The following is a 16,622-nucleotide window of genomic DNA, read 5'->3' on the forward strand; positions in this document are numbered from 1 at the left end:
AAATCTCTCCTTTGGGGAGATCTTAAAACCTTTTTCTCTCGCCGTCTGTGAAGTGTAAAGGAGAACTGCAAATTTACATTACTCTGGGCAAACAACAGTTTTGTTTGGAAAACAAGCTTTAAACTATTATTATATCAAGATGCTTTTTATTAAATGCTGTGTTGATGCTGCATAACAAGAATGTAAGAGATAAAGGACATTTTCTCTCCCTCTTCAGCAATGCCTTGTATAAGGCAAAGCTTCTGTTTATTATTTGCAGATAAAGGTCTACACAAAATAAAATAAAACCAATACCAGCTCAGGTCTCCACATGTTTTCAAGATCTCAATGCTAAGGAGGAATTTACATCTCAAGCAGACTGTTGGTAACCACTGAAGGACTTGAATCTATTCACAGCCCTCTCCCACTCCTCAAACCCACACACACTTTTTGCAAAGAGCTTTGCACACAGATATGTCTCAGCAAAAAAAAAAAAAATAAAATTCTTAACTAACAGCAAGCTTAAATTTAGCCCTTCTGAGCCTCATGTGGAGATCGCTGAAGTTCCACTGGAAAACAACTCGCTGAGGTGATTCCTGGGGGCAGGGATGGGAATGCAACTTCCTTTGGCTCCACAGCTGTTCCCAAGCACTTACTAAACATCACAGCTCCCCTGGAAGGTAAATAAGGGATTAACCACACCTTGTGGGCATCCCCTGGGGGTGGAATTCAGCAGCAGTGTGGCGGGAGGGGAGCAGAGTTGCTGTGGGGGGCTGGCACTGGGATGGCTCCATCTGGAACTGTGAGGAGCTGCCACCACTCACCCCAAATGTCATGAGGTTTTCTACTTATGGCAGCAATTCCCAACTATGTTTTGTGCTACTTTATATAGATAATGCCAAAGAGGGAAAAATCCTCATTATGGTTTCCAGTTTCTCAGTGACTGGTGCTGTCTTGTCACAGCAGCATTAGTGTTGCAGTTTCAGGGAAAATCAGTTTAATTTATTGCTGATTGAAACAGAGATGGGCCAGAAACAAAACCCTAAAGCACGTTCCTCCCCCTCTTTTCTCTGGGGTGTCACTGGGCTGTTTCTAACACGTTTTTCTTCCCAGACTAGTGGCATTTTAACCTTTCTCTGCTCCCTCTGCCCAGAGGGGCTGAGAGGGGGCCATTGTGGAACCCCCTGGGACCAGCCCAGCCTCCCCTCACAGAGGGGCCTCTGCAGCCCCCCAGCCTTGCCACAGGCACGAGGAGAAATGAGGAAAAGGGTTCTTTTTGTGTGTGGACACCGTAAGAGGCCAAAGGCACTGCGCTGCTCCAGAGGAATTCCAAAGAAGAAAGTGATGGTGGGTGGTGCCCAGAGGTGGAAGGGCCGCTGCAGCCCCCGCTCCTCACCCCAGGCAGGGCACACTCCTGTGTTTTCCTTGTGTTAATGGTTCCCTGCTCCCTCTCCTTGAGCCAAAGCGCCTCTTGGAGGACACCCTGGCTCCCCCAGGTCTGCCACAGGGAGCCCAGACCCTGCTTGGCTGCACCAAAGGTGCTGGGGGAGAAAGACCCTCCTGCATGAGGAGCCCCCTGAGGGGTCCCCTCTTGCTGGTGGGGCCTTTGGCAGCCACACAGTCACCCCTCCTCCTTGGGTTAAAATCAGGGGAAAAATGAGATCCCCCTTCCTTCTCTGAGGACAGGGTTTGCACAGGGCTCAGGTGTGACTCCAACATTTTCCCTCACCCCTGTGAGGATGCTGGACTATGCAGAACTATTCCAGAAAAGCCTGGGGGTGCACAGGGGACACAGGGAAGTGGGGTTGTTCTGATGAGCAGCTACCACAGTGCTTTGGTAATCCCAGTGTTCAGATCTCACTTTGAGGACAACCAAAAAACCCACTCCAAACAAACGCAGTTTCCTCTGTGACCCTTTCTCTTCCCCACAGAGGCTTGTGGCTCCCGCTGGAGACCACCTGGGTGGGACCTGTGGGCATCTGGGATCTGCCCACCACTGCCTGAAAATCTCTTCAGAGCAACCCTTCCCCCGAAACTGGAACGTGCTGAGGACACAGTCTGGGCTGCTACAGGTCAGACCCTCACTACGGAGGATTTTTTTTCCTCTTTATTTTTTTTTCTTTCTGATGGTTACAATACTAATGAGCCGCATTTTTCATTCTCTCTGGCATTGTTAAGGAGAAACAAGGATATAGGGATATCCCTAAACAGTTTACGTCTGTGTTCTGAGTCGCAGAGTAAACACCCAGCCAAATTTCAGGGGGGAAACTGGAGACAGCTGTGAAAGGGGCATTGCTGCTGTTTGTTTTATAGGGTCAGTTGTTCTCTTCAGTAGGAATGGGGGAATCATGTCCAAGGCTATCAGGAGTTGACCTTTGAGCACGAGCTAACCAGGGCCACACAGTATTCCAGCCTTGTTCCTTTCCTGCCAGCAGCATCCATGAATCCAGTGAGGCAGTACGTGCTGGGTGTGGGTGCCTATTGCACAGATCGAGCGCTGCAGCTTCAGATACGGTGGGAAAACAGAAAATGAGACGTTGCAGTTGGGTTTTCCAGAGAAGGTAACATTAGGACTAATTTTTAACTTTGAACCGAGATGTTTTTGTGTGCACTGGGTATATTTGTGCAGGATGAGGTCTCCAAATAGTCCCTGTGGGGCTCAAGAGCTGGTTTTGCTAAGAACTTGGCTGGCTGTGTGTGTCTGCACTGCCCAACAACAGGGATGGCTGATAACTTTCACATGTTGCTAGAGATCCATCATGGCAGAAGTCGGTGCTAACCAGCTCACATGGCTTTCAGCTTTCCAAGATTTAATCATCAGGTTTCCAGGCTCGTTCAAGTTTTTATTAGCTCCACACCTTATGCAATTTGGGAAGCCTCTAATATGAGGCCCTGCTGCTGGCTGGAGGAGAGAGCTGGTCTGGCAGCCCTTGGTGACAGTCACCCGTGTCCCCACAGCAGTCAAAACACAGCTTTACTTGCTGCTTTGGATCATTTGTATTTTACACGAAGCAAGGAAACCAGCAATGACAACTGCATACTCTACGAGAGCAAGTTAGTTTCTATCCCAATGGGTTTATTTTAACAGAAGACTGGTTTTTTGCTGCAAGCCTGAGGCTGGGGTAGCAGGTGGCACCAAACAGCAGTTTGTGCATGGGGTAACTTTGTGACATCTGGGGAAAAGCCATTCAGTGGTTTGTTTGTGCAGTGGGTATTTATTACCAACCCAGGATGTTACTTGAGCTCAGACCCTGTGCTTTTGGCCTCAGTGCAAACATTTGTATTTGAGCCATTCACCAGAGGAGAACAACGATCTGTGATGAGTAATTATAAGGGTTTATGCACTTCTTTGTCAAAGGGGACCTTGCTGTACCTTCCAAACTGCCAGTGACCCACACTCACTGGAGGGAGGTCTGTGCCTGTGTGGGCTGAGCTGGAAACCTCAGCAGTGAGAGTCTCTCCTTTGTCTTGTGTGTCAGCAGGCTGGGGTTACACCAGGGGTCCCACAGAGATTCGGGTGCTGGTCAGACCAGATCTGTGTGTGAGGACTGAGCAGCACCCGGTACCTGCAGGGGATGAGACAAAGCAACAGCCTCAGTTAAGGAGGGGATGTAAAGGGCTGCTGGGATTTGGGATCCTGCTGGAGAGCAGAGAACTGTGGAAGGCTTAAACAGTGTTTCTCTCTGCATTTGTGAGCACTAGAGATGAGACAGAGCTGGTCTTGTTTGTGATTCGAGGGGTTTTGAAGGGCTGATGTTTCTGGCAATTTTCTGGTAATTCAGTGGGCAAAGGCAGTGGGGAACTCCAGACAGCAAAGCAGAAAGCTGGGAAATGGGGCTTCCCATGCAGTGACATGCAGAAGTAGCAGATGGAAATCATACTTCAGGGATGAAGACATAATCCTCTCATTTGGGGTTGGGAATGGAGTGTGTTACAGGGATTATGAACTTGCAATTGGAATCTAGATGGGAATATTCAGGCCCAGAGTGACCTTTACAAATTTATTTTGTAAATTTGGAAAGGACAGGAGGGGATCCCACATAGGCTGGTGCACATGAAAAGCACACAGAACTGATGTTGTGGATATGGGAGTGAACCCCAGTGTTGATAACAGCAGAAATAGGAGTGCACAGGAATGTGCCTGCAGGGCTGACAGTGAACACACACAGGCCGTTTTTGGGGGGTTCTGTGGCATGAGCAGTGTGTGTGTGGGCAAAGATTCTGACTCCAGCAGCAGCAGCTCCCTCTGATCCTACAGGATACTGCAGCAGGAGATGGATATGTGCTCATCTTGAAAACAAATGCAAGAACCATCAATTTTAGCTGGCCATGCAAACGAGCCACAGTGCTGCTCTGAGCAGAAATACTTCCACAAAGGGAAAAGCTCCTGGCAGTAGAAGGTGAGCAGGTAAAATTCAGTACTCAGGAGGGTATGTAAGATAAATATCTAAGTAAAGGAATGACAGAAGATACAATTTATTTCACACAAGAAGCCTGGCAAGTCCTTACTTGCACTGAAAGGCCAATGGTTAAAAAAAAAAACAAACCACACAAACTTAAGGGAGAGTTTGAAGTTCTCCCTGCCATCCTGCCTGGAGGTGGCTGTGTGACACTGCAGCCTCTCCAGTTCCATTCCTTCTCCATCCCTGCTGGGGTTGCTGCCTTTCCTCCTGCTGGGCAGCTCTCAGGGGCTGCTGCTACTGTGTTCTCCCTGTGCCCCTGCCCCATGCTCAGATCCCAGCTGGACCTGGAGAAGAAATGGTCCAATGTCACCAAAGAGAGGCCTTTTGCTGCCTTCTCTTTGCTGTCAATCCCTCTCCTGGTTTTACTGCCTGCCAGTTGCTCAGTGGGTGCCCTGTGGGAGATGCCCTGTGGGAGTTGCTCCTTTGCCCTGAATAGCCCTGAACAGCTCTGAATGTGCCCTGTCAGTAAATCAGATTCCTGCCTTGGGACAATAATTTGTTCCATGCACCAATGGGGACCAGAACTGTAAGAGGACTCCAGGCTTTGCTGTTCTCATGAAGAGCCACTCCAATTCTCAGTGTAGAGCATTTTTCCACAGAGAATGTAAAGCAGTGGAACAGGCTGCCCAGGGAAGCAGTGGAGTCACCATACCTGGAAGTGTTTAAAAAACATGTGGATGTGGCACCTGGGGACCTGGCATCACACAGTGTGCTGAGCTGGAAGGGACCCACAGGGATCATCCAGTCCAACCCCTGGCCCTGCACAGGCCCATCCCCAAGAGTCACCCCCTGTGCCCCAGAGGATCAGCCAAACCCTCCTGGAGCTCTGGCAGCCTTGGGGCTGTGCCCACTGCCCTGGGGAGCCTGGGCAGTGCCCAACCAGCCTCTGGGGGAAGAACCTTTGCCTGAGATCCAACCTGAGCCTGCCCTGACACAGCTCCAGCCATTCCCTGGCTGCTGTCCCTGGTCCCCCCAGAGCAGAGCTCAGTCCCTGCCCCTCCTCTGCCCCTGCCCAGGCAGTTGTAGACTGTATTCTATGATTTTATGCACAGCTTCACAGGGCATTTTGGCCCTGCTCACGGTCTGCATCTCAGTTCCCCTTGCTTGCTTTCTTCCACCCTGTATCCATCCTGACTTTCCCACTGGCTGCTCTCCTGCGTTCTACCCACTGCTGTATCCAGCAGGGCCGGGCACAGTGCTGACAGATCTCTGCCCCCACAGAGAACCCTGCTGACAGTAGCAGAGCTGGATGTGGGTGCAAAAACCCACATAAGAGGAGCCCACACAGAAAGAGCCCGTGGGCTCTGGGTCCTGCTTGGCAACCTCAAGTATTTGTAAAGTTCTGCTGAAATGGCATTTCAATACTTTATCCTTTCTAAATGAGGAGCATGTTTCAGACTCAGAGGGGAGCTTCACGGGGTGCAGCCTGTTGGCTGTCACTCTTATCTTGGATATTTGTTTTGTTTACAACCTGCATGTAATTTGCTGCAGCAAATCTGAAGTGGATTTTGACAGTCTGCATTAGTCACCTCATCCACCACGGGAAGAGCTGGAGCTTCATCTGTTCTTTGAAAACTTTCAAGGTCAACACTGAACAGTTTCAAAAAAAAAAGAAAACAATAAGAAGAAACTTGTTGTTTCAATTTCATCCTCAACTTTCTCACTCTCAAACTGTTCAGGTACTGTTCAAAGGTACAAAGGATCCTGTGAGAGGAATGGGGACGGCCGGGACGAAATGGGAGATGCCAGGAGGGGCAGCTGGGGAAAAACACTCCTCTGCCTGCTCCCTGCACATCTGCATGGATGTCAGATTTGAACCTTTACCTGCTCCCTGCACACCTGTATAGGTGTCAGATTTGAGCCACTACTGCATATTTGGAAATCAGTCCAAACTCAAGTGGGTCTCACACCCTCAGCTGGGTTTTCTTGGGAGCTTTACATGTGACAAAAGTGAAGAACAGGCACCAAGCCCTGCCAGAGGGTGGATTGTACCTGTTTCTATGTCTGTGGGATAGAGGGAAAGCTTGCCCTGGCAGAGGGTCTGTCCCTCCATCCTGTGCCACCTGAAAGCTCCTCACTGAGGTGACACTTGCTGGCACCAGAGTGCTGAACTCCCACAGCTGTGCTTTCCAGTGTGTGCTCACTGAGGGTGAAAAACCTCGAGAATAAGGGAGAGTTTCGAGTCAGGTTCCAAGATAAAGATAATTTTCCTGCTATTTCTCCTGAATAGCTGTTTGATGTTAGATTTGGGTACATTTCTCAGCAGCTTGCAGTAAAATGTCAGAATCTGAAAGAATACTTTATCAAATGCTGCTTCTAAGTGCTCTTGGCTTGCCAGTACATTAAATTAATGGGAAGTCACTGTCAGGCACACTCTCTCCTTGCTTGAAGAATTATGCTTTACTCTGTTTCACATGTACAGCCATATTTCCTCCCAGGGCACAGAGTGTGAATGTGACCAAACACCTGCAGAAAAACTGGCTTCTGATAAAGAAAGGGAGATGCTGTTTTCCTCCTAAACTGTCTGAGTAAGTAATTCTCACACTGCATTCATCCAGCACCGCAGGAATCTTCTCCTGTGAGCTGGTTCTTTAACTTTTCCCCGTTAAGAGTTCAACCGTGCAGGTCACGGCAAATCTTTGAGTCCTGGTGATCAGAAAGCTCCAGAACAGTAAGAGTTGGAGTGGGCTCAGAGCAGACATACATTGTGATTGATTTGTTTGGATTGGGCTGGTCTATACATTGTGCCACTTTTCTCTCCTCTGAAATGTGTTCTATTATTGACTCCCTGGTATTTCAGAGCAGCAGCATCTGCTAAAAGCTTTTCCTATGTGAGCTATGCATTTCTTATGTTTCCCAGCCATACATTGCAATGAAAGGCATGCTGGGGAGTGGCCTGACTTTGGCCAAGAAGGCTTTGTTTGCTGCTGCTTTGTGACATCTTCCCGAATTCTGAAAAACTGTGGTTGGATGAGGACACGCGAGCAAATATTTCAGTCTGAGTCTGCCTGCACTTGACAATTGTTCTGCTCTGCTCCGTGGTGGTTCAGCCAGAGTAGCACCACTTTAAAGTGGGAATGCCAGAGCCATGTGGAAAGGACAGTCACAGAAGGGCAAAAGAGTTCCTACAATTTACAGGGGCGGAAGAAGGGGGTAGAGGACACTGGTGGTGTGGTTCCCACTGGCCTGCAATTAGGAAATTGTTGCTTAGAAAACACTAAAAAGACCTGTTTTTGTGTCTTAGCTCTGGAATTCTGCAATGTCACATCTTCTCACCCCTGGTTTGGGTCGTCTTCTTTTTTGGGGCTTTTATTTGGAAAATAAGTTGCTTCGAAGTGGGTCAAGGATTAACCACACCAGAGGCTCCTCTGTGTCCTGGTTCCCTGGCTGTCTCTTGGAAGGAGGCAGTGCTACCCCCTCCCCTTTAGTCCCAGTGCAGACCTCAGAGCTTCAGGAGTGTTGGAGATGCAAAAACTGGCTGAATCAAACAAACATTTTCCCTCCTGAAGTCAGACTTCCAAAGAGTTAGTTTTGCTTTCCAAAGCTAGTCCCTGAGTGGGTATGTGCTTATCCCACCCATGAGACAGGCTGCTCTGGATCTTTGTGTGGATTCACACGACCTCCTTTCAGTCCCCAGACAATGCTGTCAGTTTTCTTTCACTGGGAAATGATGGATATTTCCTTTAGCCTCACTTCATTGAGGCTAAATACTAATACATCCTGGATGTATTAGTTCTTCAGTGTCACTTGAAGTCAAACCAAAACATTTTAGGCAATCTTATGATGTTAAAAAAATTACTCTGTTTCTGAGCCATATTTTTACTTGGCTAAACTGTGTGAAAGCACTGCCTGAAGACAGGCCACCAGTGTAGGAGTTCAACTTTTGGGTTCAGTTAGGACTTGCTGGGTTCACTCCTGGGTGCTGTGCTGAGGTGCAGCAGAGCAGAGCTGGCAAGTTACTTAAACATAGTTTTGCTCTGCTGAGGAGTTTCTGTTCTCTCCAGTAAGGCCCTCTGGGGCTGTGTTGCATGTGTTACTGCTGTTTTACTCTGATATGAAAAGGGATGCACTGGTTTCTCCTGTGGTATGTCAGAGCAGGGCAGAATGTGCTCCCCATGTCACAGTCACCCACCCTGGCAGTGCCACTGCTCTTCTCTAGCTGCTCAATGCTCAGCTGCTGGACACCAGACTGAGATCCTGCACGTGGCTTCCCCATATCTCTCCACTACTAAAGGTGCTCCAACAAACCCCAAGTTTGTGGCTGTGTCTCCTCCTGAAGTCTCCCCATTCCTGTACACTCAGCTCTGGGCGTTGGAAATGTGGTTGTGGAAGTGGCAAGAAGGATTTTTAACTCCTGTCTTTAACGGGTCTCATTGTCAGGATCTCCTGCCGGTGTGGGCCGTGTTGGTAGTAACAGTTAAAGGGTGTTTTGGGGAGAGGAAACTTCATGCTGAAGATCTGACAGAGCCAGGGGTGCAGCTTGCACCTCCTCCCGGATCTGAGGAAGGGTTTGTGTGCCTGGAAGCTGCTGAAGTATCTCCCATGTGCATCAGTTGGTCTTGGGAGAGATTTTAGTCCTACCTACAAACTTTGCCTTGCTAAGCCCATCATGGCTTTAACAGCAAAAGCTGTTGGAGTGATTTTAGGAGACTTCTGTAATTCCTGTTGTAGTTTTATCACAGTCCTGACTCCATTGGTCTCTCCTGGTCTTCCTCAAACACGTGTGACTCAGTCAGGGTGTGGAGCTGGTAGACGTGGGCTCGCTCCCAGCTCAGCCACAAACCCAATGCAAAGCCCAGATGAAGTGTTACCACTGGCTCTACTGCTCCCCATCTGCCCCTGCCACAGTGGGGGACAGCAAGAGGCGCTCATGGACCAGACTATTTAAAGGGGACTATAACACTGCCTTCAGAGCAGCAGTGTTCACGCTGCATCTCTGCAGAGGAAGAAGAAACCAGAGTCCTCAGGTCTTTCTATGCCTTCATTTTTCCTCCAGATGAAATTCAAGACTGTGCAGGATCATTTTTGAAGGGCTGACTGTTTGCTCACAAAGTAAATAGCATTTTTCTCTCTGGCTACAGTTACACAATGATTTTGTATGGTTGGTCCATCCCTGAGGGTGTCCAGCAGCAAACCCCCTCCCCACACACACTGCAGCATCACACAGTAAGACAGTCCCACTTTCCCAGGCTTTGGCTGTGTTGGAGACAGGATACCACAGCACTCAGAGATGGAAATTCTTACCCTGCCACTTTTCCCTAATTGTGCACACATTTTGTCTGTGCAGACTTCAGCCTTGCCCGTGAATGGGAGCAGCTGAGAGCCAGAGCCAGCCCAAAAGCTTCTTCAACATGTTTCATTTTTACTGTCAGACGGGCTGGGCTGTGTTTGCCATGAGGAAGAGAGGAGAGTGGAGGAGGAGGGCATGATGAGGAACCTCTCCCCCAGGGTGGCAGTGACAGAAGGTGACCAAGCACTGCACAGAGCCACCACCTCTGACTGCAGCAGTCGATTCTGCTCCATCCCTTGGTTGCCAGGAAGGGCAAAGCTGGCAGCCAGGCCGTGGATGCTCTGCTGCCTCCTTCAGCTGTTTGCAGCTGTCTGCTTGGCCTGGGCCAGGGGCAGGCTGGTGCTGCAGAGCTGGCTGGCTGTGGACTGGACAGTGGCCTTGGTGGGACAGTGAGTGCCCTGCTCCCGCTGCCCTTCCCTGCAGGCTTGGGCAGAGCTGTCCTGCCAACAGCCCTGGTGGACATCAGAGAGGCTGAGCAGTGAGGCCTGGGCATGCAGTGGGGGTTGGTTGGTCCCTTCCTCCCATAACAGTGCCCAAGAAGATGGAGGAGCTCTGCAGAGTGAAAACGTCCTGGCTGTTTTGTCCCGGTGCTGGCCCAGGGGTTTGGGACAGAGCTCCAGGGCCGGCCCTATAGCCAGGCTGAGGGCTGGAAACAACTTGTACTGAAGGGACAGAAACGCAGCCTAAAGGGAGGTCCCGGAGCTCCCATCCAGGGCGAGAGGCTCCCTGTGACAGCCCGCCGAGCCCACGGGCAGGTCCTGCTGCCTGGGGGGAGCAGCACCCGGGGTTCTCTGAGGACCCTCTGGGAAAGGATGTTTTCCCGATGACATAGTGCTGCAGGGACTTTTTTTTTCTCGGGGACTTGTCTGTAATTTATCCCAGGATGGGTTTCTATAAACAGTCTCTATTGTCATATAAATATGACAGCGGGACCCTCTCGATGAACACACTGGGGTCCAACCATCCGATGTCTCCCTGACGGCTCTCAGCAAGGTAAGCTTGGGGCCACCTGGATCTCCGTAAGCAGCCGTGGGACAAAAATAACAGGAGAAGCCCTTCTCGGCGCAGTTTCAAGGCCACCTTTGACCGGCAGAGGGGGGTTAACCCGGGCAGAGCGGGGCTCGTCTCTCACCCCCGGCTGCTCCCGGTGTGCCTGCGGCCGCGGGCTGGGGGAGCGCTGAGCACATCCCCTGGCTGCGGCGTGTCCGCCGAGCTCCCGAACACATCCCCTGGCTGCGGCGTGTCCGCCGAGCTCCCGAACACATCCCCTGGCTGCGGCGTGTCCGCCGAGCTCCCGAACACATCCCCTGGCTGCGGCGTGTCCGCCGAGCTCCCGAACACATCCCCTCGCTCCCCGTGCCCGCCGAGCTCCGCGGGCTCCCCGGGGCCGGGGCGCTCCCGTCCCTCCTCCTCCCGCCCGGCCGCGGCCGCGGCCCCGCTGTCAGCTTGGACAAACCTCCCAAAGCCGCAGCTTTCCGGCCCCTCCTCCGGCTCCCGGGGTCCGCGGCCCCTTCCCCGCGGAGCGGAGCGGACGGAGCGGCGGCGCGGGCGGTAAGTGCGGGCGGGGCAGGCGCGGAGCCCCCGAGCCCGGCCGGGGGTCCCGGAGCGGCCCCGCTCAGCCCCTCGGGGCAGCGGACACGACCCAAAGCCCTCTCTCCCGGCTCCAATCCGCGGGTATTTCCTTATGCTGTTCCTCTGCTTTCTTTCTCCTTTTTAATTTTTTTTTTTTTTTTGCACCCCCGTTGTTCTGAAAGTGGCGAATTGTCAAAAAGTAAAAAAAAAAAAAAAGAAGAAAAAGTTGCTGTGGATGTTTCGGAGCTGTTGCTTTATTGAAAACAACTCCCTGGGTGGAGGAGGCGAGAGCAGCCCCGCGGGGCGGTGGGAGTGTTTGCAAAGCAAAATGTCATTCGGAGGTGGGGGAATTGTTTCCATGAACGTGTTCTGCGAGTTGTGCGGGATTGCCCGACTCCCGTGAGCCGAAAGAAAACCAGTAGGAAGTTTGAAAGGCAGAGGAGAAAGTGTACGGGATAACTAAGAAAAGTGCTCTCTGCCTGCTTTTGCTGCTGGGCTTGGGTTTCTGGAGCTGCTAAATGGACCAGGGGGCCGTGCCGGGGAGATTTGGGGGACCAGGGGATCAGGAGCTGTGCTCGGGAGGTTTGGGGGACCAGGGGACCGGGGGGCTGTGTCAGAGAGGTTCGGGGACCAGTGGAGCAGTGGACTCTGCTGGGGAGGTTTGGGGACCAGGCTTGTAGGGTCAGTGGAGGAGTTCGTCCTCCAGTAGCAGAATCGCTGCCGGTGTGTTCAGGGCTGAGCAGGACCCGGCCGGTTCTCTGCCCCCACGCCTCCCCTCACCTTATCTCTTCCTCTTGTCACTCAAAGGCTTGTGCAGGAGCCTGCTGGTCGCCCTGAGATGAGCTGCCCTCGGGGAGCAAGGCCAGCGGAGGTGGGTTTGGCTGCATGGTCTGTCCCACCTCGCAGAAAGGGCCTTTGATCTCATGTGTGCCACACTGGCATTGAATTTTCTCTCTTTCTCATCTAAAATTGTCCCTCTAAACCTTTGGTACTGAAAGAGAAGGTGGTGTTATTGCCAAGTTCTCTTAGCACAAGGTTTTGTTTCATTGCACTCGTAGGTGATGAGTCCAGGGGTGCTGTTTGGGACTGGATCTGTTCCTGTGGTTTTCTAACACACCAGCAGCACCTGATCTCCTTTCCTGCTCCTCCTCATGACATGTCATTGCTTTAGGCATCCTTGGCCTTTTGGTTGCAGAAGGAGGCTCTGGCCACATCTCATAACATGGCTTTACTTATAACTTGGTTAGAAATCATTTAACAACAAAAGCTACAGCTCATGGTATGTGGTTAATGGGTGTGAAATTATCTGAGAGACACAAATCACCCTTATTAGTGGAATAGATGAAACTAGTTTTATTATGAAAGATTTTCCCTGAATGGCAGAATGGAGTCTATAGAGAATAAAAAAAGGTCTTTTAGCTGGTTCTTTTCCCAAGTGGAGTCAGCTGGACCTTCAAAATCACTTTGAAGACAGTTACAACAGCAATAATAGGGCTAGTGTTGGCCTAAAAATATCACCCAAAAATCACACCCTTAATTGGCATTACTTTGTTGGCAAACCTTTCCCAGTGCTGCCTTATTCCTCAACAGCCATGTTATTTTAATTGCATCCATGTATTCTGTCTCAAAGGCAAGGCTCTGAGCAGGATTTATTGAGCTTAGTGTGGTGACTGGAGCTTTACCTTCTCCACTAAAGACAAGAAACTGATGGGATCTGCTCCAGTACTGTCTCTGGCTGGGATTGAGCCCTGGCATTACACTTTTTGGAAAGATTTTATTTTGCTGGACAGTTCCTCAACAACAGGAAGGACAGTGCTGGGCCATTTCCACACTGCCAGAACCCCTCCAGCCCTGTGGATGTCCCTTTGCAGCAGCAGAGTAGTTACAGTCCATCTCCAGGCTGTGTTTTAACACTCCACGTTAAAAATTATGCTTTTTGTGCCACTTTATTGTGTGTGTTGGAAGCTCTAAGGGCTGCTGTTGCTCTCGTTGCTGCAGTGCCGGGTATCTGCTCTCAGCTCTCAAAGCCTGCATGGAGACTTTGGATATGGAAAGGACCTTGGCTGTACTTCCCCTTCATCCCTCTGCCCTTAGATTTTGCATCCCATGCAATCCAGGCCAAGCCTGCCAACCATGCCTTTCACAGCTGCCTGAATTCCGGGAGATGACAAATGTTTACAGTGTTGGTCCTCTCTTTCAGACTGTTCTTTGGAAATGTTTCCATGCCTGAGAGTTTCTTCCCATAGTTTGTGGGTACGAGGTGGGATTGAACTGCTTCTGGCAAAAGCAGAAGTGTCCCTTAAATTCTCCAGAGATTTTTGTGGTTGCTGAAAGACTTGCAGTGGGCACATGCTTTCCTACAGCTGCCTTCTGGCTGCTGAGCAGAAGAAACCAGAGAGCTGCTGGCTGGGGGCTGCTTGTCTCTTCCATGAGCCTTTGACCTTGGGGCCACCACCATCTCAGGTGGCCTCACGCTGCCCTGGGAACTCCCCTTCCTCCTCCATCCCAGAGCCAGGGTGTTTCTTTCATAAGTTCTATGCAGATCCCTGGTGGTAGGAAGAACCCTGACGCCTAATTATTGTGCCTCTTATCTCGCCTTCGATGTGCCACCAGCCCATGTGTTTAGAATAAGGCTCTGATCTCGTGATATGGTCTCACACATTCACTTTTGTGTAGCTTTTCCCCCCATTCTCTTGCATGAGAAATTTGGGTTTCCTTCCAGCTCATTGGCATAACATTAACCTTTCTTTCTGCTGGAAGTGACATGTTGCCTTTAAAAACAGTGGCCTGGATTTAATATCCCAAGGAGTCCTTTTCCAATTCCATGTTCATATAGATCAGGAATTAAACAAAAGAAACTTGGAACGGGGCTTTCCAACAAGTGGTTTGTTTTCTCCTGCTTATGTTATTGTGGCCTTTTTGTAAGAAATCAAACTGTTGAAACAAACATATATCTCACTGAGATATGAAGAAATGCAGCTCACTTGTGGCCTGGATCCACTCCTGCTCCTGCTGAATGTGATTAGAGCAAGACCAGACCCTTGGAGTTACCATTTCATCCGTGTGTGTTACAAACCTAAGATGTTATTCATGAAAATTAAGCTGTGTTAATTACATCTCTTGGTCTGCTTTAAGACAGACATACATTCCTGTCTGTCTTGTTTGCTAATGAGCTCTGTGGATGGGATCCAGAATCGGGGGGAAGGTTAAGCACTGTCACAGAGGCACCGACTTCCCGGAGCAGATGTGACCTCCCTGCGGGAGGGGAAGCCGCTGTTTGACCGGGACATGTCCCTGACGTTTATGGCTGGGTGCACCGGAGCCCGTGGCTCTCAGCAGTGTGGGCTCCTTTTTATGAATGAAGGCAGGCGTGGCTGCCGAGCCTCCAAAGCGGTGCCAGGAATCCGGGATTGCGGAGCCGGGAGCGTGAGAAGCCCTTGGGCAGCGGCGGCTCCACCGTGGCACGGCTGGGCTGGGCTGGGCTGGGCTGGGCTGGGCTGGGCTGAGGGGACCTCGGGGAGGAAAAGCCATCAAGAAGGACGTCCCAACAGTCCCACCATCACACACTCCTAGTTCTTTTTTCCCTTTTTCCTCTTTTTTTTTTTTTTTTTTTTTTTTTTTTTTTTTAATCCTTCTGTTAGCTCAGTTCTGGATTCTGCTCCTGACTCTCTTCAGTGAGCACACCTTGGAGAGACAAGGAGCTCATTTTTTCCTGTATCCACAGAAGCTTTTAGTAACTGCTAACCCATTACACCTGTACGTGGAAGTCAGAAAAAGGATCTTAATGCAGTTTTGTCTAGACTGGTGATGGAGGAAGAGAGAGGAAGCAATTCCTGGGGCAGGCATACATGACTTTTTGGAAACAGAAAATACAACCAGCAAAGATTATATCCCCACCAGACCTGGCAGGAGGGGTCTTATGGGTGTTCTTAATCCACCTCACTGCAAATTCAGCCAGGTTAGCTCAAACCACCTTTGTTTTTGACTTAAGTGAGCTGAGTCTGCACTAGTGCAGTGAATGTTCCCTCTGTCCCTCCTGCCAGACATGCGGTGGGGACAACCAGCCAGCTGCTGGTGCTCAGCCAGCTCCTGCTCAGCCCGGCCAGGAGACACTGCTTGGGTGTCCCCCAGGCTTTGCTTAAGTGAGAGCTGAGCCATTTGTCCAGTATCAACTTAACCAGGCTGGATCAGCTTAAGATGTGCCCCTCAGTTCGTGCGGTCCTAAATCACGTCAGGGTGGTACCTGTCCCCCAGCTCTTCGCTGTTCCTGCTGGGAAATCTCACAGGTCCCTGGTGCTCCTGGGCGGGACCAGCTGGAATCCTGCAGGGCATCTCTCTGGTTCCCACTGAACCCACGGAAGGACAGACCTGTTCTTTTACCTGAGGATTTGTGAACCTCTTAGGATGATACTGGATATGCACATACAGAGGTTTAGAGGATGCCTGTGAGATATGAATTTCCATTTAAATTAAAAGGCAGTTTGTTGTCTGAGTTTCTGTGCAATCCCATTTGAAGTGTTTTATAGAAACAATTTATAGGACTGTTGCTTTTTTGTGCTGTGCACTGGGCTTTAGAGGGCAGGTTACTTATAAAAAAATGAAGGTGGAAGCTGGAAAAACTGTTTTGCTGCTGTGATGAATCTTTAGATTGGAACAAGAGCATACATTTAAAACTCTGAAGCGAAACCTTTACACAGGAGAATGCTACTCTAAATATATGCCTGAAATGGGGGAAAAATCCCCCCCACTTCTGCAAATGATTTTTTTTTTCAAGAATTAAACCAACTGTTTAGAAATGATTAATTACTGTAACATGTGAGCGCTGCAAAGTCTCATCTATTCACAGTAGTATTTCAAATGATTTAAAGTTGTTTGCTCAAGGTTTGCTTTTAGCATGTCATTAAATGTCATGGATTTATTCCAGCTGTCCTCCACAAATGTATTACTTGTGAGGGATTTTGCATGGGAACAGGCTGCCAGATTTGAGTTTTGATAGCAAAGCCCAATTTTATTTTATTTTTAATCTAGTTTTGCTTTGCTAAGTGTATGAATGGCTTTCAGTGGAGTTGGCACAGAAGATGGTGAGAGCTCTCCTGGGTGGAGTTATTGGACCTGGTTTGCACCTCCTGAACCCCCTTGAGAAGGGTGGGCAGCTTGTGCAGATACCTGAGCTCTCTGAGCCCTGCCAGCCCCTCTGCCCCGTCGGGGGCTGTGACTGGTCACTGCAGAGTTCCCACGAGCACTTCCTAATTCGCTTTAGGCAAAACCAAGTGGATTATCTCAAGCCACTAATTAGACTGTTGAAGATAATCCTGCTG

At 50.1% G+C, this 16,622-nt stretch overlaps 1 protein-coding gene across 1 annotated transcript in view; it reads left to right on the forward strand.

The window, feature by feature from the left end:
- Window positions 1-585: 585 nt before the first annotated feature.
- FBLN2 (fibulin 2) overlaps window positions 586-16,622 on the forward strand; it is a 112,413-nt gene continuing 96,376 nt past the window's right edge. The window contains exon 1 of the mRNA XM_039387881.1: window positions 586-659. The gene's annotated coding sequence lies outside the window, so the exon portion shown is untranslated. The remainder of the gene's footprint in view (window positions 660-16,622) is intronic.

Source organism: Pipra filicauda, unplaced genomic scaffold, assembly GCF_003945595.2.
Source record: "Pipra filicauda isolate LSUMZ 115617 unplaced genomic scaffold, ASM394559v2 scaffold597_size247288_pilon, whole genome shotgun sequence".
NCBI classification, from domain to species: domain Eukaryota; kingdom Metazoa; phylum Chordata; class Aves; order Passeriformes; family Pipridae; genus Pipra; species Pipra filicauda.